The sequence below is a fragment of the Zonotrichia albicollis genome, chromosome 8 (assembly GCF_047830755.1).
Source record: "Zonotrichia albicollis isolate bZonAlb1 chromosome 8, bZonAlb1.hap1, whole genome shotgun sequence".
Lineage (NCBI taxonomy): Eukaryota > Metazoa > Chordata > Aves > Passeriformes > Passerellidae > Zonotrichia > Zonotrichia albicollis.
Window position 1 is genome coordinate 15,604,811 of NC_133826.1, and position 26,806 is coordinate 15,631,616.

A 26,806-nucleotide genomic window follows, 5' to 3' on the forward strand; every position below is an offset into this window, starting at 1 on the left:
CAGGATAAAGGAAAAAAGCACCAATAAAAGTAAAGAGGAGTAAAGCAGTATTGGAAGAGATGAAGATAATGTGAAAGCAACATAAGGAAAATGAGATGGAGTCAAAGTCATAAAAGGAGGATTCACATGCTTGCAAGCTTTGACTTAATCCCTTGCAGTAGCTCCTGAGCACTTGTTGGAATATATATGACGTGGTAGAGAGGAATTCTAAGAGGGGGAAGATGCCATTTCAATTAAAGGGAATCTTCCCAAAAACTCCTTTCAGAGTCTCTGTGAACATCAAGCAAGATCTGTGGGTGCTGGTAGACCACAGAGCCCCATGTCTTTGAGGCCATGTGCCACATGATGCATGGATGAGCATCCTGAAGTTTGACCACTTGGCCTGTTTTGACAGATCTGGAGATAAGGATAGATGATTCTAATATATGGCAGGATTAAGAGGAGGCATTGTCAGTTGAACTGCCTATATCTCCCTAAGCAGCTTCCTTTAGCTTGTACAGGCTTTGACAGTTGGCATTCTCAGATGCAGATTTCTAGAACAGAACTGCAAGGTGTGTGGTATTGTATTCTCTGACAAGCCTAGGATTCTGAATATCACAGAGACACAAGGACTGCATTGCATTAGGTAATTTTCTGAAGTTGCTGTACTTATTCCTGTGCTTGTCTAATCCTCTCTTCTCGCTCCTCTATAATCTCTCCAGGTCCCCCTCCAATGCCCTTCCAATTACAGTTCCATGCTGCCCATCATGTCGTCAGTTGGGAGATACTAGGTTTGGATTAGCACTAAATTCCCTTAAGTCTCTCAAAGTCTCCACCTGGGTATGAAGTAAGCCTGAAACTTTAATTATATCTGCCCAGCTGATACAAGTTTTTTCTTCCCAGCTAGACATTTGTGTTTCAGTAGACCAGACCAGTTAGCATATATCTTCTGAGCATGAACTAGCAACAAATTTGAAAGAAAAGTTTCCTGAACAAATCAACCAATACTGTATGGTATTTTTAGTCTTGAACTGTGGTGGTTTTCTAAGCAAATGGCACATTTTTCACAAGTTGCTGCTGCACAAACAGCTCTCAACATAAATTATTTTGAAGTCTGCTTATTTCAAATGATCAGTAAAATCAAGCAGATCGTGCTTTCGGTGAAGTTGCCAAAATTCCTACATCTACATATCTATTGATTAGCTAAATCCTCCTGAGAAAGACACAGGGGCAGTTGAGTGAGTTCAAGCTTTGCCTTCCTCCAGAGCATACTTATGGCCACTCCACAGGCACTGCTGAGAAACGTAAGCCAGTGAATATCACGTTCCATTTCCAGCATTTCCTCAGTTGTACTGAGGAAATAATAAGTGCTCTACCTGCATTATTTCCATGAGCTGTTTTGAATCAACATAGATTTTGGAAAGATAAGACTCTCTTTTACTATTTCAGAAATAGAACCTCTTTAATTTTCTGTTCTAGTATCAAAAATAGTAAAAAGGTTTATTATGTGTCAGGAAGTCTTCACAGCCTAATCTGACTTAATTATCAATATAACTAAAATACTTTTAATAACAATAAAACAGCACAAATCAGTAGGTCACATAAAAAATCCAAAATATAACTGCATTGCAGTGCATTAACATAACTAAACCAGAGAAATATAGTCTAATACTTTTGTCTCTAATTTCCTTTAAAACATACTCAGAAATACCAGGATAGAAATGAAATATTGGCTTGTCTTGTTTGATGGTGCCTCTCATCTCTCTTTATGTGAAACTACCTGGGTCAGATGGCTAGATAATTTGCCTACTAACAGCTCATGCCCTTGCCTTATTAATCTGTTTGTCTTTAAGAATAGGTTTTTCAGACCCCAAGGGAAGCCATTTAAACAGAATACTCTTTGTTGGCATAAAAGTGGCCATGATGTGGCAGTCACCTTCTCCCTCCATTTATCCTGGAGACAGTGCAAGGTTTGGTTAGGAAACACCATCTGTGCAGCTACCTAAAAAGTGCTCTTACCCATTTCACCCCACAGCTGGTACCAGGCCAAGGATGAAGGTTCCATGGGGATGTCTCTGGTCCAGGGATGGAGGATCACTCTTGGATTCAACCACATGGCCTCAAAGCTTGTGTCTGTAAAAACATTTATTGGTGCAAAGAGAACATGTAAACTAAGAGCAGTTAGGAAAAAAAACAGCAACAATTTTATCTAGTTTATACCTTCCTGAGGGATGCACAGCTAAAAGAGCCCAGGCTTTCCACAACAGCATAGTCCAAAAAGTAATTTTTGCACCAGAAGATTTTGATACATCTTTTAGCGCACCTCATATATTTAGATTTGTGAAGATATACAGTGCAATGTAGAGGTTTAGGCCAGACACTACTACTAGCAGTAATGGCTGTCCCACCTCTGAATTCCCAGGTGTGATACAGAAAATTACCTCCAAGTATCAAATTTAACTGATTTTACTTTTAATTTTTATCTCAAGTTTTTCACAGGCTGCTTCAGATTTTTTTAAGCTATTTCAATATCCAGACATGCTGTAAGGACTCCTCATGGAATTAATTCAATTGGTAACTTGACTTTGAAGAATAGATAGACAGATGGATAGATAGTTAGATAGATAAACTTATTATATAAAAAAATCACTAGCTTCAAGGAGCTGTGCTGTTGCAAACACAAGCAAAGTTAATGAATGCTGGAAAAAAGGTGGTTCGTGGCAGCAACTGAGGAAGGACTTAAAACTCATATAATCTTAATTCGTTACCTTAAACTCAGGATTTGCAATATGGATTTAAATTATACATTACTATTTTTTCCCCCAGGAAATAATCACTTCAGTCCACAACTGAGGTGATGGTGCTCAACAAAGGAACAGGGCAGTTATTCAGTATTTTTGTTATTCTCACTGTTCAGAGGGTGGTCCTCCATCTTCCTCAGTTCATACTTGCTTCAAAATGTATTTTACAGAACAGAGAATTTTCATTTACTTGTGGGATAGTCTATTGCACTCCACGGCATAGTATCTGAATAATTCTCAAACATTAATGAATTTATTTTCAGAACAACCCTTTGGTTCATTTAATTGTAAACCATTTTACAAGTGGGAAGCTGAGGCACAGAGCTAATAAGGTTAAAAATATCTGTTCATCCTGGGTTCTTCTGAGATGCCTAACGCTGTTTCTCCTTACTATTCAGCATCATGCAACACTGTATTTGTTCAAGTGTACTTCCTATTGACCTATTGTGGTTATGAAGTACTTCACTAAATCAGAGCATACCTCTGTGGGGTAATGAAAACACACTTCTTCTGGGTCAGCTGACATGAGTGTAATCCTGTTGCCGTTGGCAGCAGCAAGGGTTGGGTTTAAATTCATGGGAATTACAACAAAAACTCAAGCCATCAAAATGAACTGAGGGGTAATTACACTAAGTTTTCTGGGGCTAAAACAAGAAACCTAATTCTCCAACTTGCAAAAGAGCAGTTTAACAGCCCATATTTTCATTAAAGATACAACAGCAAACTACGCCCATGTATCCAAACAGAGAATGACTAATTTACAAAACTATAGCTTTAGACTCTTTTCCTCCAGGAGCAGTGGTGGGGCCAGCAGGCTGCTTTGCCTCCAGCTCCTGCTTTGAAATGAGCTGTTCCTGCTGGCCAAGGCTGAGCTCAGGCTGGGCAGGCCAGGAGCACCCAGCCATGGCCTGTGCTGAGCCTCACCTCGCTGACAGCTCATGTTTCTCCAGCATTCCATCTCTGGGAACACTGCAAAGGGTGTTCAACTAACACATCCTCCTGGAGACCCTCTCCACATGAGCACTCCAGTGCTCTAGAAGACAGCCACCATTTTCTCCCCTTCCCTCCCGGCCCACACAGACAACGAGGAGGCCTAGGCTTCTCTGCCCAGGCTCATGAATGGTCCTCCCCTTTCTAGGATCTGCTGTCCTTTAAGGATACAGGTCCCTGTTAGCAGAAATGACATTCAAACACAAAAAAACTACCATGTGCAAAACCCAGCTGGAAACAGCGCACAGGAGAGCTGTCTCCCTTTTGCTCTTCCTCCTGTCCTTCCCTGCCTCCAGGCTTCTCCAGCCAAAGAGAAATATGGGGGTTTCACTTTTACTATAGACCTCAGTTAATCTGATTTTTTTTTTATAAAAGATTTCTCCATCTGAACAGACATAACATTAGGATCCAGTTCTCCAGGACAACTATCAATTGCCAGCCTTCTTTACTGATTTGCATTTTCTGTCCTTGTCTCATGGGAATCTTCCTTGTATTTCCTGTTCTTCACCCCAGCCTCATCATTCCAGCTTTTTCCTGCCATTTTCTCCCAGTTCCCATATATAATTTACCAAATTACATTTCCTACCCTCTTCATGTTGAAATCAAGTGAGGTCTCAGGATCCAGAACAAGGTCTCTGAGATAACTGGCAGGTTAATTTTCACTCTAAGTTTTGGTATTTTAGTGCCTAAGTGTGCCAGCAGCATCATTAGAGGAAAAGTCTGCTCTCCTTCAGAAGGAAGGAAGGAAGGAAGGAAGGAAGGAAGGAAGGAAGGAAGGCAGGCAGGAAGGTTGGTGCACTCTAGGTGCACTCAACCCCCACACTCAGTGATGCAATCCAGAAGCAAGAGATTAAATCTCACCAGAGAAAAAAGAAATTCAAAAATCCGCAAAACTCACAAGTTTAGCTGCTGAACTCTAACAACTCTCCCCGGAGCAAACAAGCAAAAACTGACTTAATTTTTAATAATAGCTGATTAGTTAGCCAAACTTTCACACTTCCTTCCTGACAATAGTGGAAGCCGTGCCCTGACGTGCTTATCACTGCAGCCAAATGGCAAGTCCCTGCTCTTGCATGGGAGCTCCAGTGATTCTCAGTAACACAATAACTTAAAATAGTGAATACAGACAAAGCACTGTCTTTGTCTCATTTTATTCTCTTAGCAGAAAAATTTCAGCAGAATTCCAATGTGAAATGAAATTCGTCAATCTAAATATTTCAACTAGCATCTAAAAGGGGTCTTCTAATGGGTCCTTGCTGTCTAGCTTGTGGCTAAGACAGTAAGAGTGCCAAATGTGTGTTTCTGGCAAATAGATGGATGGTCAGACAAAGATACATGTTTTACACCCTTATGAGCCATCTGGCCAGAAAAGAAACACTGAAACTTGAATTTTGTCTCCCACTACAAGTATTCACTTGTCATCAGTCCACTAAGGGGGATGATGCTGTGGGAGAACACCTGTCTACATCAATTTCTTGTTCCCTTCAATCCATAATTATATATCCCTGGGAAAAAAGGAATTTCATACCACAGGCACCTCCAAGTAATTACTTCACTCTAAAATTACATTAAAAGTATTTTGTTGAGGTTTTTTGAATTTTTCTGTCTTAAAGAAGGCAATATATTTTAATAATCATGTGTTGAAAAATTTTATTAAACCCTCTATAAATTTAAGAAAATATTTTTAAAGGGTTTTTTTAATATTGAAAACCACCTTCTTTAAAAAAAAAGCTCACTCTTAGGCATTCAACACCTGACATGTCAAAACACAAGAATGAGTGCGCAATGTTAAGGCTAAAAGGGGGCAGCTCTCACTGTGACAGATTAGTTTCAGCAACATCAGGAGCCACAACAGAAAAGCTTCTTGCATCTACTTGCATGAGTCTTATACTTAGCTTACCAACCTTACAGCTCAGGAATTGCTTCTTCTGCGGTCTGTACAAAACCAAATGGAATTAGGGGATCATGCCCTCATGAAGTATCTGGACTGTATAATAGCAATAATTATAGAGCAGTATTATTAACAATCAGCCTACATTTTTCACTGTGACAGATTCAGTGCACTATGGAATCCAACTTTTAATTGAAAAATAGTCAAACTATAGCATTGCTGCTTGCAAAGATAAACTTTTCATTTGTACATGGATGCAGTCTTGTCTCAGTCTAACGCAGCAGCTTTGAGGAAGATTGCCCTCATCTGTCTCAACTGTTTGCTATTTGCTAAACATAATGCCTCAAATCTCCCTGAGACTAGAGAGCAAAGTTGAGAGAATCTCAGCCTAAGTTTTACTTAGTGTGGAATAACTGCTTCCTTCAAGCATGATTTAAAACAGCCCAGAAGGATTCTCTTTGGATCCCAGAAACTAACGTGCCAAAAATCAGTGTTGGAAAACTGGGTATGTACTCTGAAGCATGAGATTAAATTTAAAGTCATTTATATTTAAAAGACTGATGTGTCATATAGAAAGTTTATTTATATAGAAAATAGTCACTACAACACATTGTTCTATGCTGTGCTTGAAAAATCTCAAATTCAGATATCACAACATTTGATTTGCATAGACATTAGTATGTGATGTCCCCTCTCTATACCCCAAGATACTGCTAGATTGGTGCTGCAACAAAAGCAATGAAAGCTAAGAGAGAAAAACCGGGGGAGCACCCGTTCTGATGATATTTCTCTTCCGGAGCAAACACTGTGTGTACTGAAGCCCTGCTTCCTGGGAAGTGTCTGGACATCACCTGCTGATAGAAAGTAGAGAATAAATCTTTTGTTTTCCTCTGCTTCTGCACATGGCCTTACTTTTGCTTTATTAAACTGCCTTTATCTTGACATGGGAGTTTTTTTCTGTCTTATTTTCTCCTTTCTTATTTTCCTCCACTCTGTCCTACTGAGGAGGGGAATGATAGAGTGGCTTGGAGGGCACTTGGCTTCTAGCCAAGGTCAACCCACCACACTCCTCCAGATGTCATCCTGGAGAAAGCAGCGCACATCTATCTCGCATATTTGTCTCTGGGACAGGTGGCAATAAATTTCTACTTCTCTGCTTTAATTTTGATAGTCAGACAGGAGACAGGCATTCATTTCACAGTGGATTCCTTTTTGTCAGCATTTCAGAATATTAGCTCTTTCACAGTCTTCCTAAAACTCAGCCTTAGTTCAAATTTCATGAACCCCAGCAGTTGGTTCACATAAAGGTCAGTTTCCTAAGTTTCATCATTCTCCTTTGTATTGATTCATTTTAGCCATACAGAGAAGATCCAAGCTTACTTCTGCTTCACCACAAAATGTTTTGGATGTTACACAGTGGGGAAATGTAACAAGTCTGAACTGATCAGTATGTGAAAACATGTTAAGGTAACTTATGTGGAAAATTGGACTGATGCTGCTTTTACAGCTAAAATCCACTAAAGCACAAGAAAGAGTGACATACCAACGAGACATGCATTCCTACTAATTATCAGGAATCAGGGTGGAGGAACTTCAGTTAGTATTTAATACATCATGGCTCTCTTTTCAAGTCCTAGATCTTCTTGCATGGATGCTAATTTAGCATTCAGAATAAAGACCTTTAATGTTTAAACAATTAATATTTACATAGAAAAGTTATGTTTCTTATAATAGGTCAGTAATAATATACAATGAAAAATGCTTTTTCAGGATTTGATACAGGACTGTAATACTGCTAATGTCACTAAAAACATAATTTTAAAAACATCTGAAGTAACCTTTACAATAAAGTCTAAATAGATTTATGATGGACTTCCAGGATACAGGATAAGATTCTTCCTGGATCCTTACCTAGGATCCAGACATGAGATTTTAAATAATACATATGTTGTCTGCATGGAGGCTTAAAGCACAGTTGCACTGCAGCCAACTTAAAGGATCCAACACTTTAGGAAGTGTTAGTTTACTTGTGTCACATTATATTGCAATCTCCCATGTTGATATCCCATATATGTTAATTACCAGAGCAGCAGCCAATGTAATTGCTCATCAGTGGTGGCTCAGTGCCAAAAGATTTTCCTATGGTTCTTGAATTTCTGTGCACTATGTCACTGAAAAGATTCCCTGCTCCTCCTTCACTATGCACAGCGAATACCTCTGTCTTCCAGATACCTCAGCTATTTTGTAACTCTTACAAAACATCTGTGCAACTACTGCAGAACACTTCAGGTGCTGACAGACTATCAAAAGGGACTTGCTAGAAGAAATCAGAAACATCTTCAACAAGAAAGAAAAGAGTCACAAAAATATCCAGATAAATTTTTTAATGTAAACAGTGAGAAGAAAACTACAATAACAGGAAAACACAGGGCTAAGAATGTAGAATAGACATGAATGGGATCACAGTAGAAGAGCATAAGATGAACATGGGAGAGGTTAGAGAAAGAAAGGAACAGAATTTGGGTTTCACTCCCCACAGCTGGGTTTGGCTACTATTGAGGCCAACAGAGGGGATTAAAAAAATGCCTTTTGCAATGAGGGCCAAGCCCAGACAACTTTTACAAGAAACAGAAGGTGTTGAGATTCCCTTAGACACATGAACTGAGTCTCTCTTTGTGCTGGAAAGATGCAAGGTTTCCGTGAGGAGTGGGAGGAAAGGAAATGCCTTCTACAACCAGAAAGCAGAAGGAAGGCACAGGATTCTCACCCTGCAAACAGCTCCCCTGGTTCACTTGGGTAGGACATTGCCAGGAGGTGAACAAGAAAAGCATGTGCTGTAACTACAGCACTTCAAAAGCCATTCAATGAAAAATATCACACTGGCTCTTATCATGTATGCTTATATTACAGTGAAATTGTACTTCTTTCAGTTGAATATTACCTTTAAGAAACGGGCGATATCTATTTGTTTACACTGAACCTAAAAGCAATGTCCTTTACAAACTAAAAACTCTCAGGAAAAGTCTGAGACTTTTTCTTATTCAATACAGCACATTAGCAATCATTTAAAAAGTATAGACTTAAAGCAGTATTGCTGATCAAATATATTATATTGCATTAGAAATAAATTCCATATTAAAATAGGGACTTTTACTAAAGAATTACCTTTTTTTTCAAATAAATTACTGAAACTTTTGCATTATGAAAGCTCTCAGGCAAAATTAATGGTTTTGTTTTGCAAATTAATTTAGATATTAAAAAATCATATTTTCAACCAAGATCTCAGTTACTCAGATTAAATATTAACCAAAAGCTGTCTTCTGCTTAAATAGAATTTAGCCTTTGAAGTGTTTTTATTAATCTCTTCTGATGTAGGTGCTTGAAATTCTATGAAAGTGCTGCTGCTACCAGTTCTGTGCATCACTTACTGTAATTTATTTTCAGAACATAATTCTATTTATAAATGAAAATCCTATTAAAAGAAGACAAGAAAAATTAGTCCTAGACTTTGCATTGGTAGAGTAGAAACAAAATGAGCGGCCTAACCTGAAGTGACATTTACAAATTACCTGTTAATTTAAACTGGGTTGAAGGATGACAGAGTTTAGTCGGACTGACAGGAAGTACCGAAGGAATGACAGTTCGGCCTGTAGTGGCCATAAAGCTCCCATAGCAAGCACATTTATCTGCCTCTCTGGGAAAACCTTCCCTTGCAGTAAATAATATATTTGTAAAAATATTTACTTCGAGGCAGCCCAGTGACTGAACATTTTATAGAGCTGAACTCCTCCCCCACTCCCTCACTCTGCATCCCCTTCTTTTAATTCTCATTTTTGCTAAGGATAAGAGCCCTAAGATGGCCACCTGCCTTTAGTCACATGGTTGATTCATCACCACCCCCCTAAAGCTAAACCACATGATTTTCTTAATGAAAATGAGACAAGAAGTGACAAGGCTTGTATCCTTTAGTTGCTTCAGGATAACATTCATGCCCCGAGACCAGTTCCTTTGTTCGCTAGACATTCTTTGAACAGACACGATTGCGTATCAAGGCCATGCACTGCCAAATATTTATAAGGATAATAATAGCTGCTCTCACTCCACTTACAAATAGCACTGAAAGGACTCAGAACAAAGTGCTAAGAGTCTTGTTATTAATTCACTTCTGAAAACCAAAATGTTTTCTGAAGAAAAGGCTCCAGTGTCTTACACTTTAAATACTTTCCACATGTACAAACTTTTATAAAATATTTAAGCTACAAATGGAATATTTGGGAGTCTTAAAATAATCCAGTGACAATTATTTAGGAATCTGTCCCCCTTATGACAAACCAAGGACCATGCCAGACAGCTACTGAAGCTCTTTTTTGCAAGGGAGCACCACATGCATGTGGAGGTACATATATACAGGCATGTATGCAGGCTACCATAAGGCGAACTCAGGTCACACACAAAAAGCTCTGGTGCATGCTTAATGAAAAACACTTCCATATTTTTAAAGAGCAAGCTGTATTTTATGTACACATAGCAATGAGTGAACATAAATTTAAAATGTTATACTGTGTGTTACATGTGTTTTAGGGATCTCAAAGAGCAGCATCCCCTGGGCCAGGCTGCCATGGTCTGCCCCTCACCCACAGTGCACCATGCAGTCCACGTGCAATGCTGGACCCACACTCTGCTTTCCCTTGGGGTCACAGCCCGTGCTGATATAATGCAGCTGGGTGTCACTATAAACATGTCTCTACATTCACACAAAAAACCATATAAATCCCTCCATGAACATGAGTGTATTTATAGATACAGACACATGGTATGTGGAGACTCCCAACAAAATTCAGAAGCCCTCATTATAATGCCATTTCCACAGACCTTGCTTTTGAAACTGACAGTCTAAACACAGAAAGGTCAACCATAGCCAAGCCTGCAACACCAAACAAACTCAAGGTTTCTGTAGGTTGGCATGGAAGACTTGCCAGCAGGTACCATCATCTTGCGGTAGACATTTTAAATGTAATTAATTTCTGATTTTTATTCTTAGCATGGGACCCTTGATTTTTTTCTTTTTAAATAATGGTTTGACAGGAATGTAATTTTACACATACTGTACAAAAGATTTTCCTTATTTAATAGCAGAATATAAATTCTGGAAGGAAGAAAAAAAATCTTATTATTATGGAAGAATAGTAAAATAAGATCTACAGTACCATTATTTTTTTAAATTAGACATTGTACCCTAGTCAAGAGATCCAAATATAGACTGTGCTTTGGTCTGTAGTATGTCACTGATGAAAAATGGTTCTCAAATTCTACTTAAAGAGTCTAAGAGGACACAATTAATATTTTTATTTTTCTCAGGAAAAAGAGGGCTCCTGCAATACATAAAAGTTTTGAAACTCTACTGATAGTGGGAGGAAAGTAACAAAAAAGAGTCAAATTGAAAAAAAAACCCCAACTGAGTTACTATATTTGATGTGCCAGCCACAGACTTCCTCCCTCACTAAAACTGGTTAGGGTTCACCTTCCTCACAGAAAGGAGAAATGACCAGTGGGAGTATCCAACTACAGAGTAAGAAAGATCTTTACTTTGGAGATGTTCAATACAATGAGGAGAAACATAACCCCATCTGCAGCTTGACTCTATGATATAGAGAGCTTTCATGTGTCTTCATGCATCTTTCATATATCTTTGGAGAGACTGTCTTCCATTTAGATTTGGAGATAGAACTAATATACAACATTTTATTAATTCTCTCCCACACATCTTTGCCCAGAAAACCGTGACTACCTCTTGGACCAATCACAATTATTTATCCCAGTTTATTAAGTGTCCCTGTACTGCAAGACTGATATTCCTGCCCTTACTCAGTGTATCAAGGACATATGATAATGATAACGATCAATGGTATTTTAACACCACACAAAGGCCAGGATGTTAATTCCCTTTCTTCATTAGAAAAAAATACTATTGATTATTAACTAGAGATAGCTAGAAATGAAAAAATGAATAGGCAGATTACCCAACTGCCAATTACCTGCAAAGACTTAGTCAGGTATTTGGGATGCAAATTAGTTACATGTGGTTCTGGAGGTAGACTTCTTCAATATTCAGCACCATTATTTTGATTGGTTGTATTACAGGAGAAGGAATTTAGAGGTGTAGTTGCACCAAATTGAAAGATAGAGGTTATTTTTTAGTTTAGTCATGTCTGCTTTCAAACCATCACATGAAAAGTTCTCTCAGAACTAGTCCAATGAACTGCAGCAAACAGAGCTAATACTCATTGTGCCTTGGGAGTCATTATGTGTTAGTCAGTGACTGAATAACACCAAATACTCTACTAGAGAAGTCTGGCCTCTTCCAAGTGTCTGAATGCTACTCTGGCACTCCTGAGGCTCCAATCACAGGATTCGCACCATATGTACTTACCTCATATGATCCCTGTCTAGAGAATCTCCCTTGTTTTTGTACAATCAAAAGATCAAATTGCTTTCTACACATGCAAAAAAGGTAAAATTCACTGCTGCCAGCTGGAGTTTATTCTTAAAACTGCAGAAATTCATACCTTTCCCCTTCTTTTCTTTCTTTTTTTTTCTTCATTCCCTACCTTCTACTGAATTTTAGAAAAGGTAATTCTGATACCCTGGCAGAAAAAAATAAGATCTACAAGGCACTTCACAGCTCAGACTGCTGCTTCAGGAGGTCATGTCACTAGATATGAAGTATTTTATGTAGGACTCCAACCAGCATTCTGAATTCCCTGATTCCTCTTACCCCAGGGAAAATGGGTGCCAGCAATACGCCTGGTGGCTGTATGATGACAGATTTTCTTATTCCTTGTTTGCTAAATAGTCAATTATCTTTGGATAAAGCTCCCAAATGGTTTTTTAATTTTTATTCTACATGCTAAAAAAATCACTGCAAACCTAATGCATACAGCTGATGTACCTTCATCAGTCTTTAATTTTCAGAGAGAATTTACATTATTGGAATCCTGTTTTCTGTCCTCTGGTAACTGAGCATCACAGTACTGATCATTCAGAGCAAAGGAGAATTGTTTGCATGCCACCCTAAAATCCTTCTAGCTTTGTCACAGCTATAGGACTTCAAGGAGGGATTAATAGAGAGAAATCCTTTGGTCTGTGTCTCACATCCAGCTTAGACCTTACAAACAGAGGCAGAATTAGGAAAATTGCATTCCTTTCAATACTGCATCTCTTCGTGATGAGACATCTTGAGGAGCAATGCAGTGTTTTCAGGCTGCCAGGTAGACATCAGATAAAACCAGGAAGTTCTTACTTCTTTATTGGAATCATAGTCTGAGCATAAAAATCATTCAGATGCTTAAATAGGTTCTCTAAGCATCACTGGGATTTTTGAAAATCACTGTTCTGTTGCAATACCTTCACAAAAGCCCCTGAATTTCTGCTGGTAGCAAGGCTGGAAACTGCTTAAACATGTGAAGCAGTTTGGTGACTGATCCCCACCTGGACCCAACAGCCTTCAAAAATTAGACACCTGTCCATCAGCTCAAAGGAGTTCATCAGATAGCAGCCTGTACAGCACTGCCCAGCCCACACAGCAAGCTGCAGGCTCTGTGTTGCTGCCACTCAGCCTAGTGAATCTAGACATTGCTGTAATACTCAGCACACGCTGTCGATTCCCCTGTGGGATGTGCAGCAATGACTGAACTCAGGTCTCCCTCCTCCCAGGACCCTCATAAGATAAGATCCTCACTGGCAAGTCTCTCAGCAGTGCTCATTGAGGCTGTTCTATTTTCTTGAAATTGCTTAAACATTCTTTGGGACAAAGAAAAAGGAGGAATGTGTTCAGGCTGGCAGCCAGAAGAACCCCTAAGACCCAATTATTCATTATTACACACCGAGTTTCCCCTGTATCATTCTGATCATGCCACACAGCAGCCATTTACTGGGGCCACAAGACATAAGAGCAAAGCAGAAGAAGCATCAGGAGGGAGGCACAGAAGGAGCAGCAACAACAGCAAGACACACTCTGCATAACAAGAGCAAGGCTATCAGCTGCATACCTACACTGGCCATCCCAACCAAAGGCAGTGGCACCCCAGAGATGCATGGAAACTTAAGGAATGAAGAAGATAGGGAGCACTTTCCTTTAGATGCCATAAAACCTACAAAGCAGGGTTGAAACTTCACTTGTAAGCTACCTGTCTTAATCAATCACAGATGAACTGCACAAAAATACATAAAAGGAAGGGAAGAATATACAGGAGATAGAATATCCACAATAATTTGTTGATCATTTGCCATCTCCTTCTAAAGAGGCAGCTTTTAAAAATGTGTAAAAGTCCAAAGAATGCATTTCTAGGAGTATGGGGTAGTTTTTCAACTACATAAACTAAGGCAGTATCTGCCAGAAGTAAAACTTTCATTCAAACGTTCTTTCAAATAACGCTGTGTTCTTTCTCCTCTTTACTTAGAGGAGGCTTAGATTGATGGGTTTGCTGATTTCCAGAGGGATCTTTTCAGTTTTGAACCAGATCCTTATTGCTGCTGATAACACACACCAGAAAGCATACCATCATTTTATTCCCACTGGAATACGTGAGACATTTGGGGACTGTTTCCAGCTTTGGTAATAGCTCTGTGCTGTTATGACATCAGCCTCATTATCATGGCCACTTTCATTTAATTCTTTCTAACCCACAGGGACAGGGGCCTGGAAGTGGCAGTGTGTACACAACTTGTGCTGCATTCTATGGAACCTCACAGACTCTTTCTTTCCAAACTGAGACTTTCACGTCTATGCTCAGAATACCAAATCTTTAGACAGATGACCAAGACAAGACTGAGGCATCCATACATAGGATCTTTGGAGCATTCTTTTAAAGAAATTTAGTTCTAGCCTTCATGAATGTATATTTCACCATGTCAGAATGAACAAAGTGGGGTGTGACAAGCAAATGCTTATTTGTCCATTGCTTTCCATTTCCTTGTCCTCATTTGTATGCTACAGTATTAAAAAGCAGACACACTGAAGGCAAAAAGTATTACTGGCAGAAGTCTCCAATTCCCTTTCCTATGGGAAAGGAATAAAATAAAAATATATTATTCCTTCCATCTATTTGTATTACTTTTTTGACCAGTAAAAATTTAAGATGCAAATCCTGACATCTGCCATGAATATTTGTAAGTCTAAACTGGGAGAACTGGTTAATGTAAGATGGTTTTAGATACTTACTAAAAACCCTAGGGCTCTTACTGGATACACTCAGGGCCAAGATATGCAGTCTAAGGAGCTCTTGTGGCTTTGCTTTGATTGAGATAGTATCTAAGTAAATAAATATTTTCACCATCGTGTGCCTTGGGGATGAATATCTGGCCTTATAGCCAGAGTAAAGGCCCCTAGGACTGTGCACTGGCCAAAACACTGAAACTACTGACAGATTCAGTGCTCCTTCCCAGGGCAGCCTGAAGGATTTCCTAGAGCTTGAACAAAAATACTGAGGAAACGGTTGTTTAGACTTCCTATAGTTTTTCAAAGATATTCTTAAAAGACTTTGATCATTAGATGAAAATAGATAATATCCCAAATTCACCCAGGGAGCACAGCTATAGGATCTCAGGAGAGTTGCTTCTGTGGGTATATCCTTCCCCATTCAAGACTTCTGCTCTTTGATACAATCAGTTAATTTGCGTATCTTACATGCTAACTGGCATACAAGATATACAAGGTACACCAGATAGAAATAAATACATAAAATTTTAGCTCCCTTAATTTTACCAGACAGATTTAATAAATGCACATAACTAATGGGTATATAATGACTTCCTAAACTCCTACTTGTAGATCATGCATTCTATTTCCCAGTACATCTTTTTTTTCCAATGAAAAATTAAATCAGAAAGTCAACAAGAAAGAAATCATACTGGGGACATTTTCTATCCATTCATTTACACTTTCACTCTTTGCAGAATGTGGATAGTATATTTTTACTGCATGTTTGGTTGCTATTCAAAACATTTTTTTTTAATTGAGTAGCAAAATTGTTAGGTGAGTAGAATCCTGTATGCATAATAAGAGCACAATTTAAAGGTGTCCCTAGGCTAATTTATGAAGCACTAAATCAATTGGAAAGTTTTTCCTTTTTCTTAAAGAGGAAACCTGCTTTTTCAGCTGCTTTTCTCTGTTTTCATGGTCTGCACATTGATCATAGTCTGGTACACTTAGCCAAATGCATATGGGGAAAGAAACATCTGAGAGATGAAACTAATGATAGGTACAGTCTTTGTTGGTTTGTTTCACTTCCCTTCCTAAATGAATTCCCTGTTAACTAGTGCACAAGCCATTACTGAATAAGGTTCACAGACACTGACCAGTGTGATAGAGAATACAATTAACACACAGGAGTTTTGCAAACAGATATCTGTGATTGCACAAAGACCAGGCTTGTAAGTTAACCTAGTAAAATGTTATGTGAAATACCTTTCTTCACAGCCCAGCAAGGATGTGCACAGTAAGTTTCGAATAAACTGTGGGAAAAATGTGCATTCCAGAGTAGATGTTGTCGCTTCTTACTGTCACCGTGTGAAAATGATCCTTGGAGCACACACACCAATCTCAAAGCACGTTACAAAAGCAAGCAGGTAGCACTCCCATTTGTATCGACAGCAGTCAGAACCACACAGATGGCACAAACTTCCTGACTCATCCAGCAGCACAGACAAAAACAAAACCCAAGGCTCTTGCCTACATCAGCACATCATTGCTGACTCTCATTTTGCATTTGTTGATAGTGCCTTACAGAAACATGTTCCAAAGCAATCGTTTATCCACAGATAATTTTTACTGATGGCAGTTGCTGGACTTTCCCAGTCCAAAAGTTCTCTGAGGAGAAATAGTTTGCAGTTTATACACTGCTCTACAGATAGCCCTATAAAGATCTTTTGCCCTAGTTTCAAGCATAAGAAGGTACACAGAAAAACTGATGTGTTAACAGGACCTACTCGACAGTTTTGGACTGACTAACATGTGCACTCACCTTACACAAGTAAAAAGCCCTTCTTGTAAAAGAGGCAGAAAAGACAGTAGAAATTTCAGCTCATTGAGGGCTATTCTGACAGTGTAGACATTAACTGAGAAAGCAGTTCCTATGTTTTAGTTGTTTTCATCTTTGATTTAAAATGTAATCTGTTCCATTACTAAGTACTCTCATCCTGGGACATTAAATCAGATATATTGTGGAAATTCCAAAGTCCAAACACATCACCAATTGTTAAATTGGTAATGCTTACATCCTAAACTGGCAAAATAGACCGATTTTATCCAGCAGAACTGCACTATGGATTCAAAGAGCTAGTGTTTGATTCCATGGTCACGTTGTATGGCTCTCCTTAACTAAAGAGAACCTAAGGATTTGCATCTATATATTTTTGTCCTTCAGAAGGACAAATTATACTTCCTGTTCATGTAACTATCATGAGTGCTGCATCCCCTACATGACACAGTTTAAAGGGTATAATTAGAAAAATGCAGTCCTTACTTGCCTTACAGATGCCACCATCTGACACGGAAAGGCAGAATATTCTATTCTTGTATCAGTGTTGACAATAACCAGAATAGCTTGAACTTTACCAGATATCCTGTCCCAAGAAGCTGCCCTTCTAATACAGGATTTTATACACCTGTTATCTATAGGAAGAACAGAAAATTACACACAGAAATATCATTTGGACTTTTTAAAATACCTTGCAGCATTTTAGGTTCAGAAACTGAGATAAACATACGTTTTTCCATTTGAAATACATAATATTATTCCTCTATCATTTCTATTTGAAAGAAAACAGTATTTATGTAGTTGGCTTTTTCACTGTAATACTTTCTTCTTTACAGCTATGTAATATCCACACCAAAGGCTGTTGAACCAGCTGTTTAGTAGCTCCTCAGAGTAGTTCCTTCAATTACTGTGAAAAATCTCTTCCAAGATGCCTTGCCCTAAACTCTCCATAATCAGATCAGCCATAGAAAATTGTGATACAGAAGTCCTTACCAGTGCAATATGCAATCCAATATTTCATCTGCATGTGTACACCTAGGTTATTTTAAGGTAGGTGTTGAAACCCTCAGGCAGCATATTGGACTGGGTGAACAGTCAGGGCTACTGGAAGATTTTACTAAGTTATGCCTGGATTCACCACAGAAGAAGGCAAATTGAACAAAGAGAACTTATAATGGGATTTAATGACACTAGCATGCCATTCCACTGACACTGAGGAGGTGTGACATCTATTCCACAGCTGGACATGCAATGGGTAGTGAGAGAAATGTCCCCTTAATTCAACAGACATAGAGTTTTACCTGTTGGAAGTAACTGGGCTCTTCAAAGGCAAACAGGATCAACACACATATTGAGGCACTACTTTAAGATCCACTAAATCCCTTTCTGAGGGCATAAGCACTGCACCTGTCTCATGCTGGCCTCATTTGCATGACTGAAATTCATCCCAAGTACACCACACAAAATACTGCAGAATTTCTGTGCCTGCAAGAAGAAAAAAGGACTGTTCCTAATGTTTTATTAAAGTCTCGTAATTCTGAACTAGTGTGGTGCCATTTTATATGTGTTGGCAATATCCTCATGAATACCTGTGACAAGTGTCATTAACATAAAATAAAAAGTGGAATTGGGCATGATTTAAAATTTAGACACGCACTTGCCACATTTAAAAATGTACTTCACAGATATATTTTTAAACCATGTATTTTTCAAAAACAAGTCGATTCAATGCCTTATATTTTGAGTTTTAATTCCAATCAAGCTAATTTCTAGTCATCATGAACATATACCTGCCAGTAATGAAGGTTGTTTAATTAGGTCCAGATAAAATAGCTACAATTCTGTTTCTGATCCACCTGTCAAAGCAAATCAGTCTTTTACATGACTTTAAAAAAACAAATTAGACTAGCTGATGATTTTTTGAATATTCAAGTAGACATACTGAAGATAAATCCAAACCAAACTTGTGACTAAACAAAAGCCTGGAATGTGACCACAAAGATGAAGAGATCTTGTTCTGCCAGAAGCAGATTTCCAAGCTTGGCATTTGAGGATTATGAAGTCAAGGACAGGGTGCTAAAAGTGCTACTGGAAAGGATAGCAGTGACTTCCACAGCTTAAGGCAAGGTAACATTTCAATGCTATGTAAAATTAAACACAAATAACAATGTTAAAGGTCCTACTTAATGCCCCAAAGCCAGGTGATTTCAGAACAAACATGTCCAACTCATGCCACTATAGCTCTATGGACAAAAAAAACCTAGTTTTCTCTTCCTGCTACTATTACAGAAACAAGTAGAAAATCTAAAAAGGCTTAGAGGCTTGAATGCTAAATAATTTCTTTATCATTGGATTTTAAGATGGGCTGGTAGGCTGTATACAAAAACATTTACTGGTAGGCAGATGGCAACAAAAATTGAATGTCACAAATGGATTTGACATATATGATGTTAATTAAAACAACTTAGTACTCTGAGAAATTGCTAGTAATTGCTTAATATTGTAGCAGCTCAACCAACAATCTCCAAAAGAGTAAGATTAGGCATAAGTGCTAGGTAACAGACTAGAGAGAAAACAGTGATTAAAAGCACCTCTCAGACACAAACTGTAAACATCCAGAACACAAAAAAGGGTAACTCAAATTTTAATATAGAAATTATCTACTAGGCTCTGGTATGCAAATCAGTCAACATGCGCTTGCTGTTTCTGTGCTTACTGTGTATTCAATCCATTAAATGAGAAGTCACCAAAAATTGCAGGGTTTCATGTGGTTTTTCTCATTTGAGCCTACCAGTTACTCTGCTCAGATCATACTTCTCTCATTCTTTGATTCCCTATCAAAGCAGTTCTACTAATGCTACTTATTAGAGCACTAACTTTTCTCCAGTCATTTATGCAGATTGCATTGGCAATTGTTGTGCCTTCTGGGTGATGAACTTTTTAATTTTGATTGATTTATAACTCATGATGACTTGTTCTTTCCTCTAACATTCTAAGCACCATCCTCAAACTGTCTTTAATTTGTTTAGATTGGACATTTTTTGATTTGGCTTTGCAAATCCAGTGAGAGTTAAGTGATATTATCACATGAATGCACTGATTTCTTACCTTACACAGATAATTCTTGCAAAATACAGTAATGGTAGAAACAGAGCACAGTTGCTCTAAGTGTGTCAGTTTCCATAATGTTTGGGGGTTTTAATTCGTTTCTCTATAAATAAAATTCGGACCAAATAAAGTTGTAGTTTTTCCATTTGCCCCATCACATTCATATGAGAGGAAGTTACAAGTATCAAAGTCTCAAAATTCATTCATGTTTTGTTAGAGTCTCCCTACATCATTGAAAGGAAACTTATTAGATGATGCTGTCTGATTTGAATCTCACAACTTTATGTTGTGAAAATAGCAATGCATGAAGTTGTTATGCTTACATATTGCAAACAGTTTAACAGGTCCTCCTTGAAATAAGAATATCAGTCTTTTCCACCCTCAGCTAATTTTCCTCAGGCTACAAATGGAACAAATTAGGATCATGAGTCAGAAGGTGAGATTTTTTATTATGTCATTAGGTCTCAGCTTGGGAAGACCTAAGTACTAACTTGGCTGCCAAACTAAGGAACAGAATTCCACAAGTGATTCATACTCACTTGCCTTACCTAGAACACATGCCATTCTTTCTAGTTCTGGATGGCCAATATGACCTCTTATTTCTGCAGATCTGAAATCACAGGTTGATATAGTCCTGTCTGCATCTGGGAGAAGGAGAGGCAGCTATAGGCTGCTGGCTGTTTATCAGCTGGCTGTTTAAAAGTGTTGATTTGACATGAGCATTTGTACACAATCTACTCCTGACATTGCATATAACCATATGCTTTACCTTAATTAGCCACCACGTCCAAAAGACTCTACAGATTCTTGTCTTTCACTGTCACCTTCACCATACTTAAACAGGACTGTACTGAGCTATTTTATTTATGTGCTTTTTTTTCCTCTAGATCAGAAGTAGAATGCATTCATTTGAAATATGGTTAGATCAGAAGTAGATGATATTTATTCAAAATACAGTTGCAGCATTGTTTCAGAATATATCATATATTACTGCACTTTGGACCTGCAATATATTGCAAAACTCCTAAAGATTAAAAGAAAAAATAACCTCCAGATTTTTGCTTCCCATTTTCTGGAAACAAATAGAGGCATAGAATCATAGATTATTCTGAGCTGGAAGGAATCCACAAGGATCATCAAAGTCCAACTGGCTCTGCACAGGGAAGCCCCAAGAATCCCACCATGCACCTGAGATCCATGGACCTTTTGTCCAAAGGCTTCTTGAACTCTGCCTGGCTGGGGCTGTGACCACTGCCCTGGGAAGCCTGTTCCAGTGTCCAACCACCCTCTGGGTGAAGAACCTTTTCCTGATATCCAACCTAAACCTCCCATAACACATCCTCATGCTGCTTCCTCGAGTCCTGTCACTGGTCAGTGCCTGCCCTCCTCCTCCTCTCATGAGGAAGTCGTGACTGCAGTGAGCTCTGCCCTCAGTCTCCTTCAGGCTGAGCAGACTCAGTGCCCTCAGCTTCCCCTCAATGCCCTTCACCACCTTGGTTGCTCTCCTTCGGACCCTCTCTAATTGCTTTATTGTCTTCTTATAACATAATGCCCAAAACTGCCCCCAGAACTTGAGGTGAGGATGTTGCAGCACAAAGCAGAGAAGTACAATCACCTCCCTTGCCCAGCTGGCAATGAATCGTCTCCTACATCATCATCACTGCTTCTTTGGAAGACCTGAAGTCTGGATTAAAGCTGTTAAGAATACTGGCAAAAATCGGCCAGTGGCAGATTATTTATGCTCACACTTTGCTACAGGGCACTCAGATTATCAAATACATGACATAGAAAGGATTTTACCACAAGGAGCAATGAAGACCACAAGATGCCACTAACTCTACTGACATTTGACCAGTCTAAACTGATTGATACAAGAAGCACATTTGTTTATTTGGCCTCTATTTCCTATAAAAACTGCTATTCAAGATTTTGCTTATCTCTCTCCAAATTTCCGCTTCTCTGCAGGTCACTGGCTGCACAGGGCCTGCCTTTTTAAGGTGTTTTGTGTCATTTGTTGGTGTTAGGATGATACAGTTACTTGCTTATCCCATCAGAATTGAGTTTTTCACCTCTTTATGATGTTGTGCGCTCCAATTAATTTTTATTTAATCTCTCACCTAGCTTTAGTATATGTGGCACATTGTTTTGCCCATTTTACGCCCTTCATCAGCACAAAACTCAGTCTGTCATTGCTTATCAGTCTTGTAAAAGGGGCAAAACCCCACTTAGACAGCAAGCTTGCCTCTTCAGAGTGCCCAAAATCATGCCTTTAAAACATTCTTTCAACAAGTCAGTGAGTGCTGTACCTTTTTCCCCAACTACAGAGAGCAGGGAGGTGGGGCACTTCACTGTGTAAAACAGCACAAACATTTAGTACATCTCATGTTCTAATGCTATTAGCTCAAAGCATTGAATTAAAATGAGGAAGGTTAATGACAGGTTTCAGTCATGATTGCAGTAACCATGATAAAGGAATGGGGCACGAGAATGGCAGTTCTAACAATTAAACCCTCTCAACACATTGCTTTAACATTATTGCCATAACACAGTGAAATGCCACAATTAATCAGATCACAGTTGCTGCCAACATTCTCGACCAAGTTCTTGTGACTCCCCTGTTGGGATGTCCTACAAGATGATCATGTTCTTCATTAATGCTAAGTAAAGGTAGATGCCACACAATTATTTATGGTTATAATTGTTTATGGTTATAAACATATTAATTGTTCATGGTTATAAATATAGGAGTTATTTGATTTTCATTCTAATTTTTAATTGGCATTATAAATACGTAACGTACAGTCGAATCCCTGTTTCCCTGTAAATCTCAGCTTCCACAAAATAAAAGGCTACAAGCACCTAGCAGCCATGTTGCACCATACAAGGCTTCCAGTATATGCTGGAAGTATTTTGCTTACCTCACTAAATACCAGAAGCAAATCTGGCACTAGACAGTCAGTAACATCTTATTTCAAATATTTCTTGCTCTGCCTCTATTAGGTTAAAAGCAAACATCTGATTGGTTGAAAGCTCCTGCAGGGTCCCATCACATTTTACGATTGGCCCTTTCTCCATATCAGTAAAATTCAATCACAATGTATTTCTAGTGCTAGCACATGTCAGAGGAATAAATTATTCTACAAAGGGATCGTTTTTTGCTGTAGTATGCTGTCACGTCCTCACTGAGGACAAAAGGAAATCAAGGCTTGCAGAAGAAGAGAAACAATTTTGGTCAGCGGTATCAGCATTAGATGTGGATGTACTAGACCTTAGTTCAAGTCTGTTTCCTCTGTGCCTTGAGCAAGGGAGTGGGATTATTTCTATAAATAGGATTAAGAGCACTTACAACTACAACTCCAGGATATTTCAGAGTTAAACAATTAAAGGATTTTGGCCTATTTAGATACTTTAATAACACAAACTCCCCAAAGAAGAGAATAATGAGAGTAATGTCTGATAAATGTTGCTACTCTCTTCTTTATATAGTGGGGGGTTGTGGCTTCTACAATTTTATAGCTACAAGTTTGAGGAAATACGTTATGGAAAGGTTAATGTAAGGTTTTAATCATAATTGTGATGACCATGTCCTAACAAAAGCCAGGGAATACTGCAATTCAAAAAGAATATCAAAATTCTATTTATCCATTGCCAGAACACAAAGAAATGCCACCATTAATTATACATCACATTGATTACTAAAAGAGTTGCCACGTATCCCTTTGAAACAATTACTGGAATGGTGATATTATACCACTGTCCACCAATACTATCTCTCTACAACCTTCTCTTATTGGTGCCATATGCAAACATTAATGTTAACATTGCTCAAAATGTTAACCACATAGTTTGTGTAGACTTGAAGCAGAAAAATCTCACTGAAATCTGTGACTTGGATCTTTCTTTACCATCCTATAATACAGAGCAGAATCCTCCTATTTGTTCATAAAAATATGCACCTATAAAATAATGTATGTACTGTCTGCTGAATATTCTCTACTATTCATGAAGTTAAAATTAACTCCTTATTTTAATTGCTTATCAGTTCCATAAGCATAATTCCCATGATTTAACTTGCTTTCATGGGGATCTGCTACCTTTCCATATAGAACTTCACATTTTTATGAATTTTCACTGTTTAAAATGTATATGTATGTAAATTATTATGCATCTGAGCCTTTCACATCAGAGGTACACTATAAATACTAAATCAACGTGGAAAACATCATGTCTGCTTTAACTTGACTTGATTATGGCTAAATATGAAAAAATAAATTAGCATTTTACTCTATTTTTAGTTATCTTCATTGTATTATACTGTATATTTACTTCAAGTGTGTAGATTAACACCTCTCCCAACTATTTCCTATAGGCTTATGCTAATAAAATGTAACTTAAAAAAACACAAGGGACTAGGAAGAGAAAGTCAGGTGTCTCATACAGATGTTCCTTAACTGAAGGACAAATATGCTGGAAACCTTGGGATACTGAGTTTTGTCTTTTCTCAGAACAGATCTACCTATTGCAGCTGGTAAATGTAGCACAAGTTGGGTTAAAAAATGGCTGAGACAATACAAAGCTTTCTTCTAATTTAGATTATATTTTTGCTCATGTTTTCCATAATTTATTATTGATTTTTCTTAGATTTATTACCTATATTTGAGCTAGTGATTCAAGCGATTTTAAAAATAAAGCAAATAAAGCTACAAAATGCTGCAATTCAGCAATTATGCCAAAGACCATTTTTCTTCTTCATGGACGTGATTGACATAGGAATGTGACTCAGGAAGAAAACATTATTAATATGAAAAGTTAGAACTTTTTGAATTATGTTGGCTTGCCTTGGAAGTAATACCCTGGGTTAGATCTGCATTGCATATTCTGATAAGTACATATAGATTCTCTTTACACATTTTAGCTTCCTTAATAATTTTGCTAAATGCAGAAGAGGGGAAAATAAAGACATATTATTAATAAACAAGCAATTAAACAGGTTAGGGCAACAATGCAATGCTGGTCATTCAGGAACCCTGTGCTAATTTTAATTAGCTACTTTCCCTTGCTTTCAAATGTAATTAAAGCAGCTTAGTTGTGCTCAGTGATGCAAACCACCTTATTTAATCACTAACATTATTTCCCTGAACTATTAATGATTTTCAAAATGCTTGTTTATGCAGAATTAGAACAGTAATTATCTTACCAGTTAATTTTGTACCTTCACATTTCACACCTTGCTCAAACGTCATTCATTTACCATAGCCTTTCTGTCAAAACAAAGAAATGCTTGTTCTAAATGTGCTTCTGACTGCCAAATTGAAAGCCAAGTTTTGTAACACTAATAAAGTAGCTCCCAAGTGAAACAGGTGTAGTAATTTAGACCCTTCCTGTCTTAAGCTTGCACGTACATGCTATGTCTTTTCTTTATTAGCTTTAAAATGAGAGCTTGGTGTGCAAAATAAGCTATTTAATTCAGACTTGTGGAGCAGAATATAATCTTTAATTTAAACTAGAGCCGTAAAAAAAGGCCTTTAATTTTAACTGGCATGTGCGTGTGAATTTGAATTAATAATCCAGAAAATTGAAACTGTTTTGCTGCTGTTGCTGGATAGTGACTGTTCTTCACATGCCCTTAGTTTTCACTCACTCCATTTCTCTCTCTCAGGCTTTGCTTAGTGCCTATTCCATGATGTTGCTGTCTTACAGAAAGGGAATTCTTATTAAAAAATATATAAAAAGCTCAGTTGATTGAACTCTTGCAAAAGTATATTGTGTTGAAAGAAATGTTTATGTCTGTATATTTTGGTTTACAAAAGGACTATCATTGGTATATTCATTACATCTATTTAAGGCAGAATTTAAATACACCATGAATTTATAAATTCATAAATCATCAGATTTTTTTCCTGTTATTTCTTTTAGCAAAAGTTAACAACTAATTGGCCTTTTAATCACAAAATACAACAGCCTTACAATCAGCGAATCACTCTTTCTCCTGACTCTTGTGAGAAAGGGAAGTCTTCCCTATTACCAGGAAAACTAAGCAACTGCCTAAAGTCATGAAAAAAAATTCTGTCGCAGAATCTGTGGAGAGAAGAAGAAACTCCATCTTTCAGCTGCTCTGAACAGTCTCTGAGGTCTCCCACACTTATCCCAGCTGCGCAGCAAGTTCTGGTGGTGAGCACTAAATTGGCCACATCAGACTAAATATCTGTCTGTGCAATCCAATTCAGTAAGTTCAACATTCAATCCACAAAACTAGAAGACAGCCTAAAAATCCCACTGTAAATGAGGCCTATCTTGTATACATTGCATCTGTGGACAGCACAAATACACATCTGGCTAAACTTCTTCTGAAGAAGGGGGCAAAAAAGACTGGACTTGATGCACTGCTTCTACTTCTCACATAATTTTTGCAGGAAACATAATTGCAAACATAGTATAAGATTTCAGCTTCTTAAGTCTTGTTAATGCAATTAAATTTAAACACAAAATCAGTGCATTTGACTTCCACTGGGCCCCTTTCTTTAAAAGGCAAAGTTACCCATGTAAGAAAAAAGGATGGCTGGATGGACACCTAAGAGGAGGCCAACAATTTTGCATGTGTTCATTAGAGGTACGGAGTTACTACAGTCAAGATTTTAAATACTACATCACATTTTGCAAATATTCTTTCTAAATACATTATAAATCTTACAAAAGAAAGCAAATCAATGTGCAAAACAATGGTTTTAGTTAAAAAACCATATTTTTTCAAAAAGCTTTACATGTACCTTGACAAAGCAGTTATCTTTTAATATATTTAAATGTATTATATTTTTCCCAGAGATTCTATAAATTTGAGACAGCTAAAATCATTTCAATATTTTCAGAATACCCAAGATTCATGGTCTCCTGGCAACTAGCAATCACATGGCTGGAGAGGTTTTGGCCTACTGTTACAATGCCATTATATGTTTGGTTGATGATTTATTCAAGCCCAGTTGCAAACCTGCTGTTAGCTCCCT

At 37.9% G+C, this 26,806-nt stretch overlaps 1 non-coding gene across 50 annotated transcripts in view; it reads right to left on the reverse strand.

Moving 5' to 3' along the window:
- LOC141729846 (uncharacterized) overlaps nucleotides 1-26,806 on the reverse strand; it is a 485,161-nt gene that overhangs the window by 300,865 nt on the left and 157,490 nt on the right. For 45 of the 50 annotated variants that reach the window (XR_012581340.1, XR_012581341.1, XR_012581313.1 and 42 more), the window contains one exon: nucleotides 1,999-2,112. The exons of the other annotated variants lie outside the window; for them this stretch is intronic. This is a non-coding gene — a transcript (uncharacterized LOC141729846). The remainder of the gene's footprint in view (nucleotides 1-1,998; nucleotides 2,113-26,806) is intronic. 50 annotated transcript variants of the gene reach the window in all.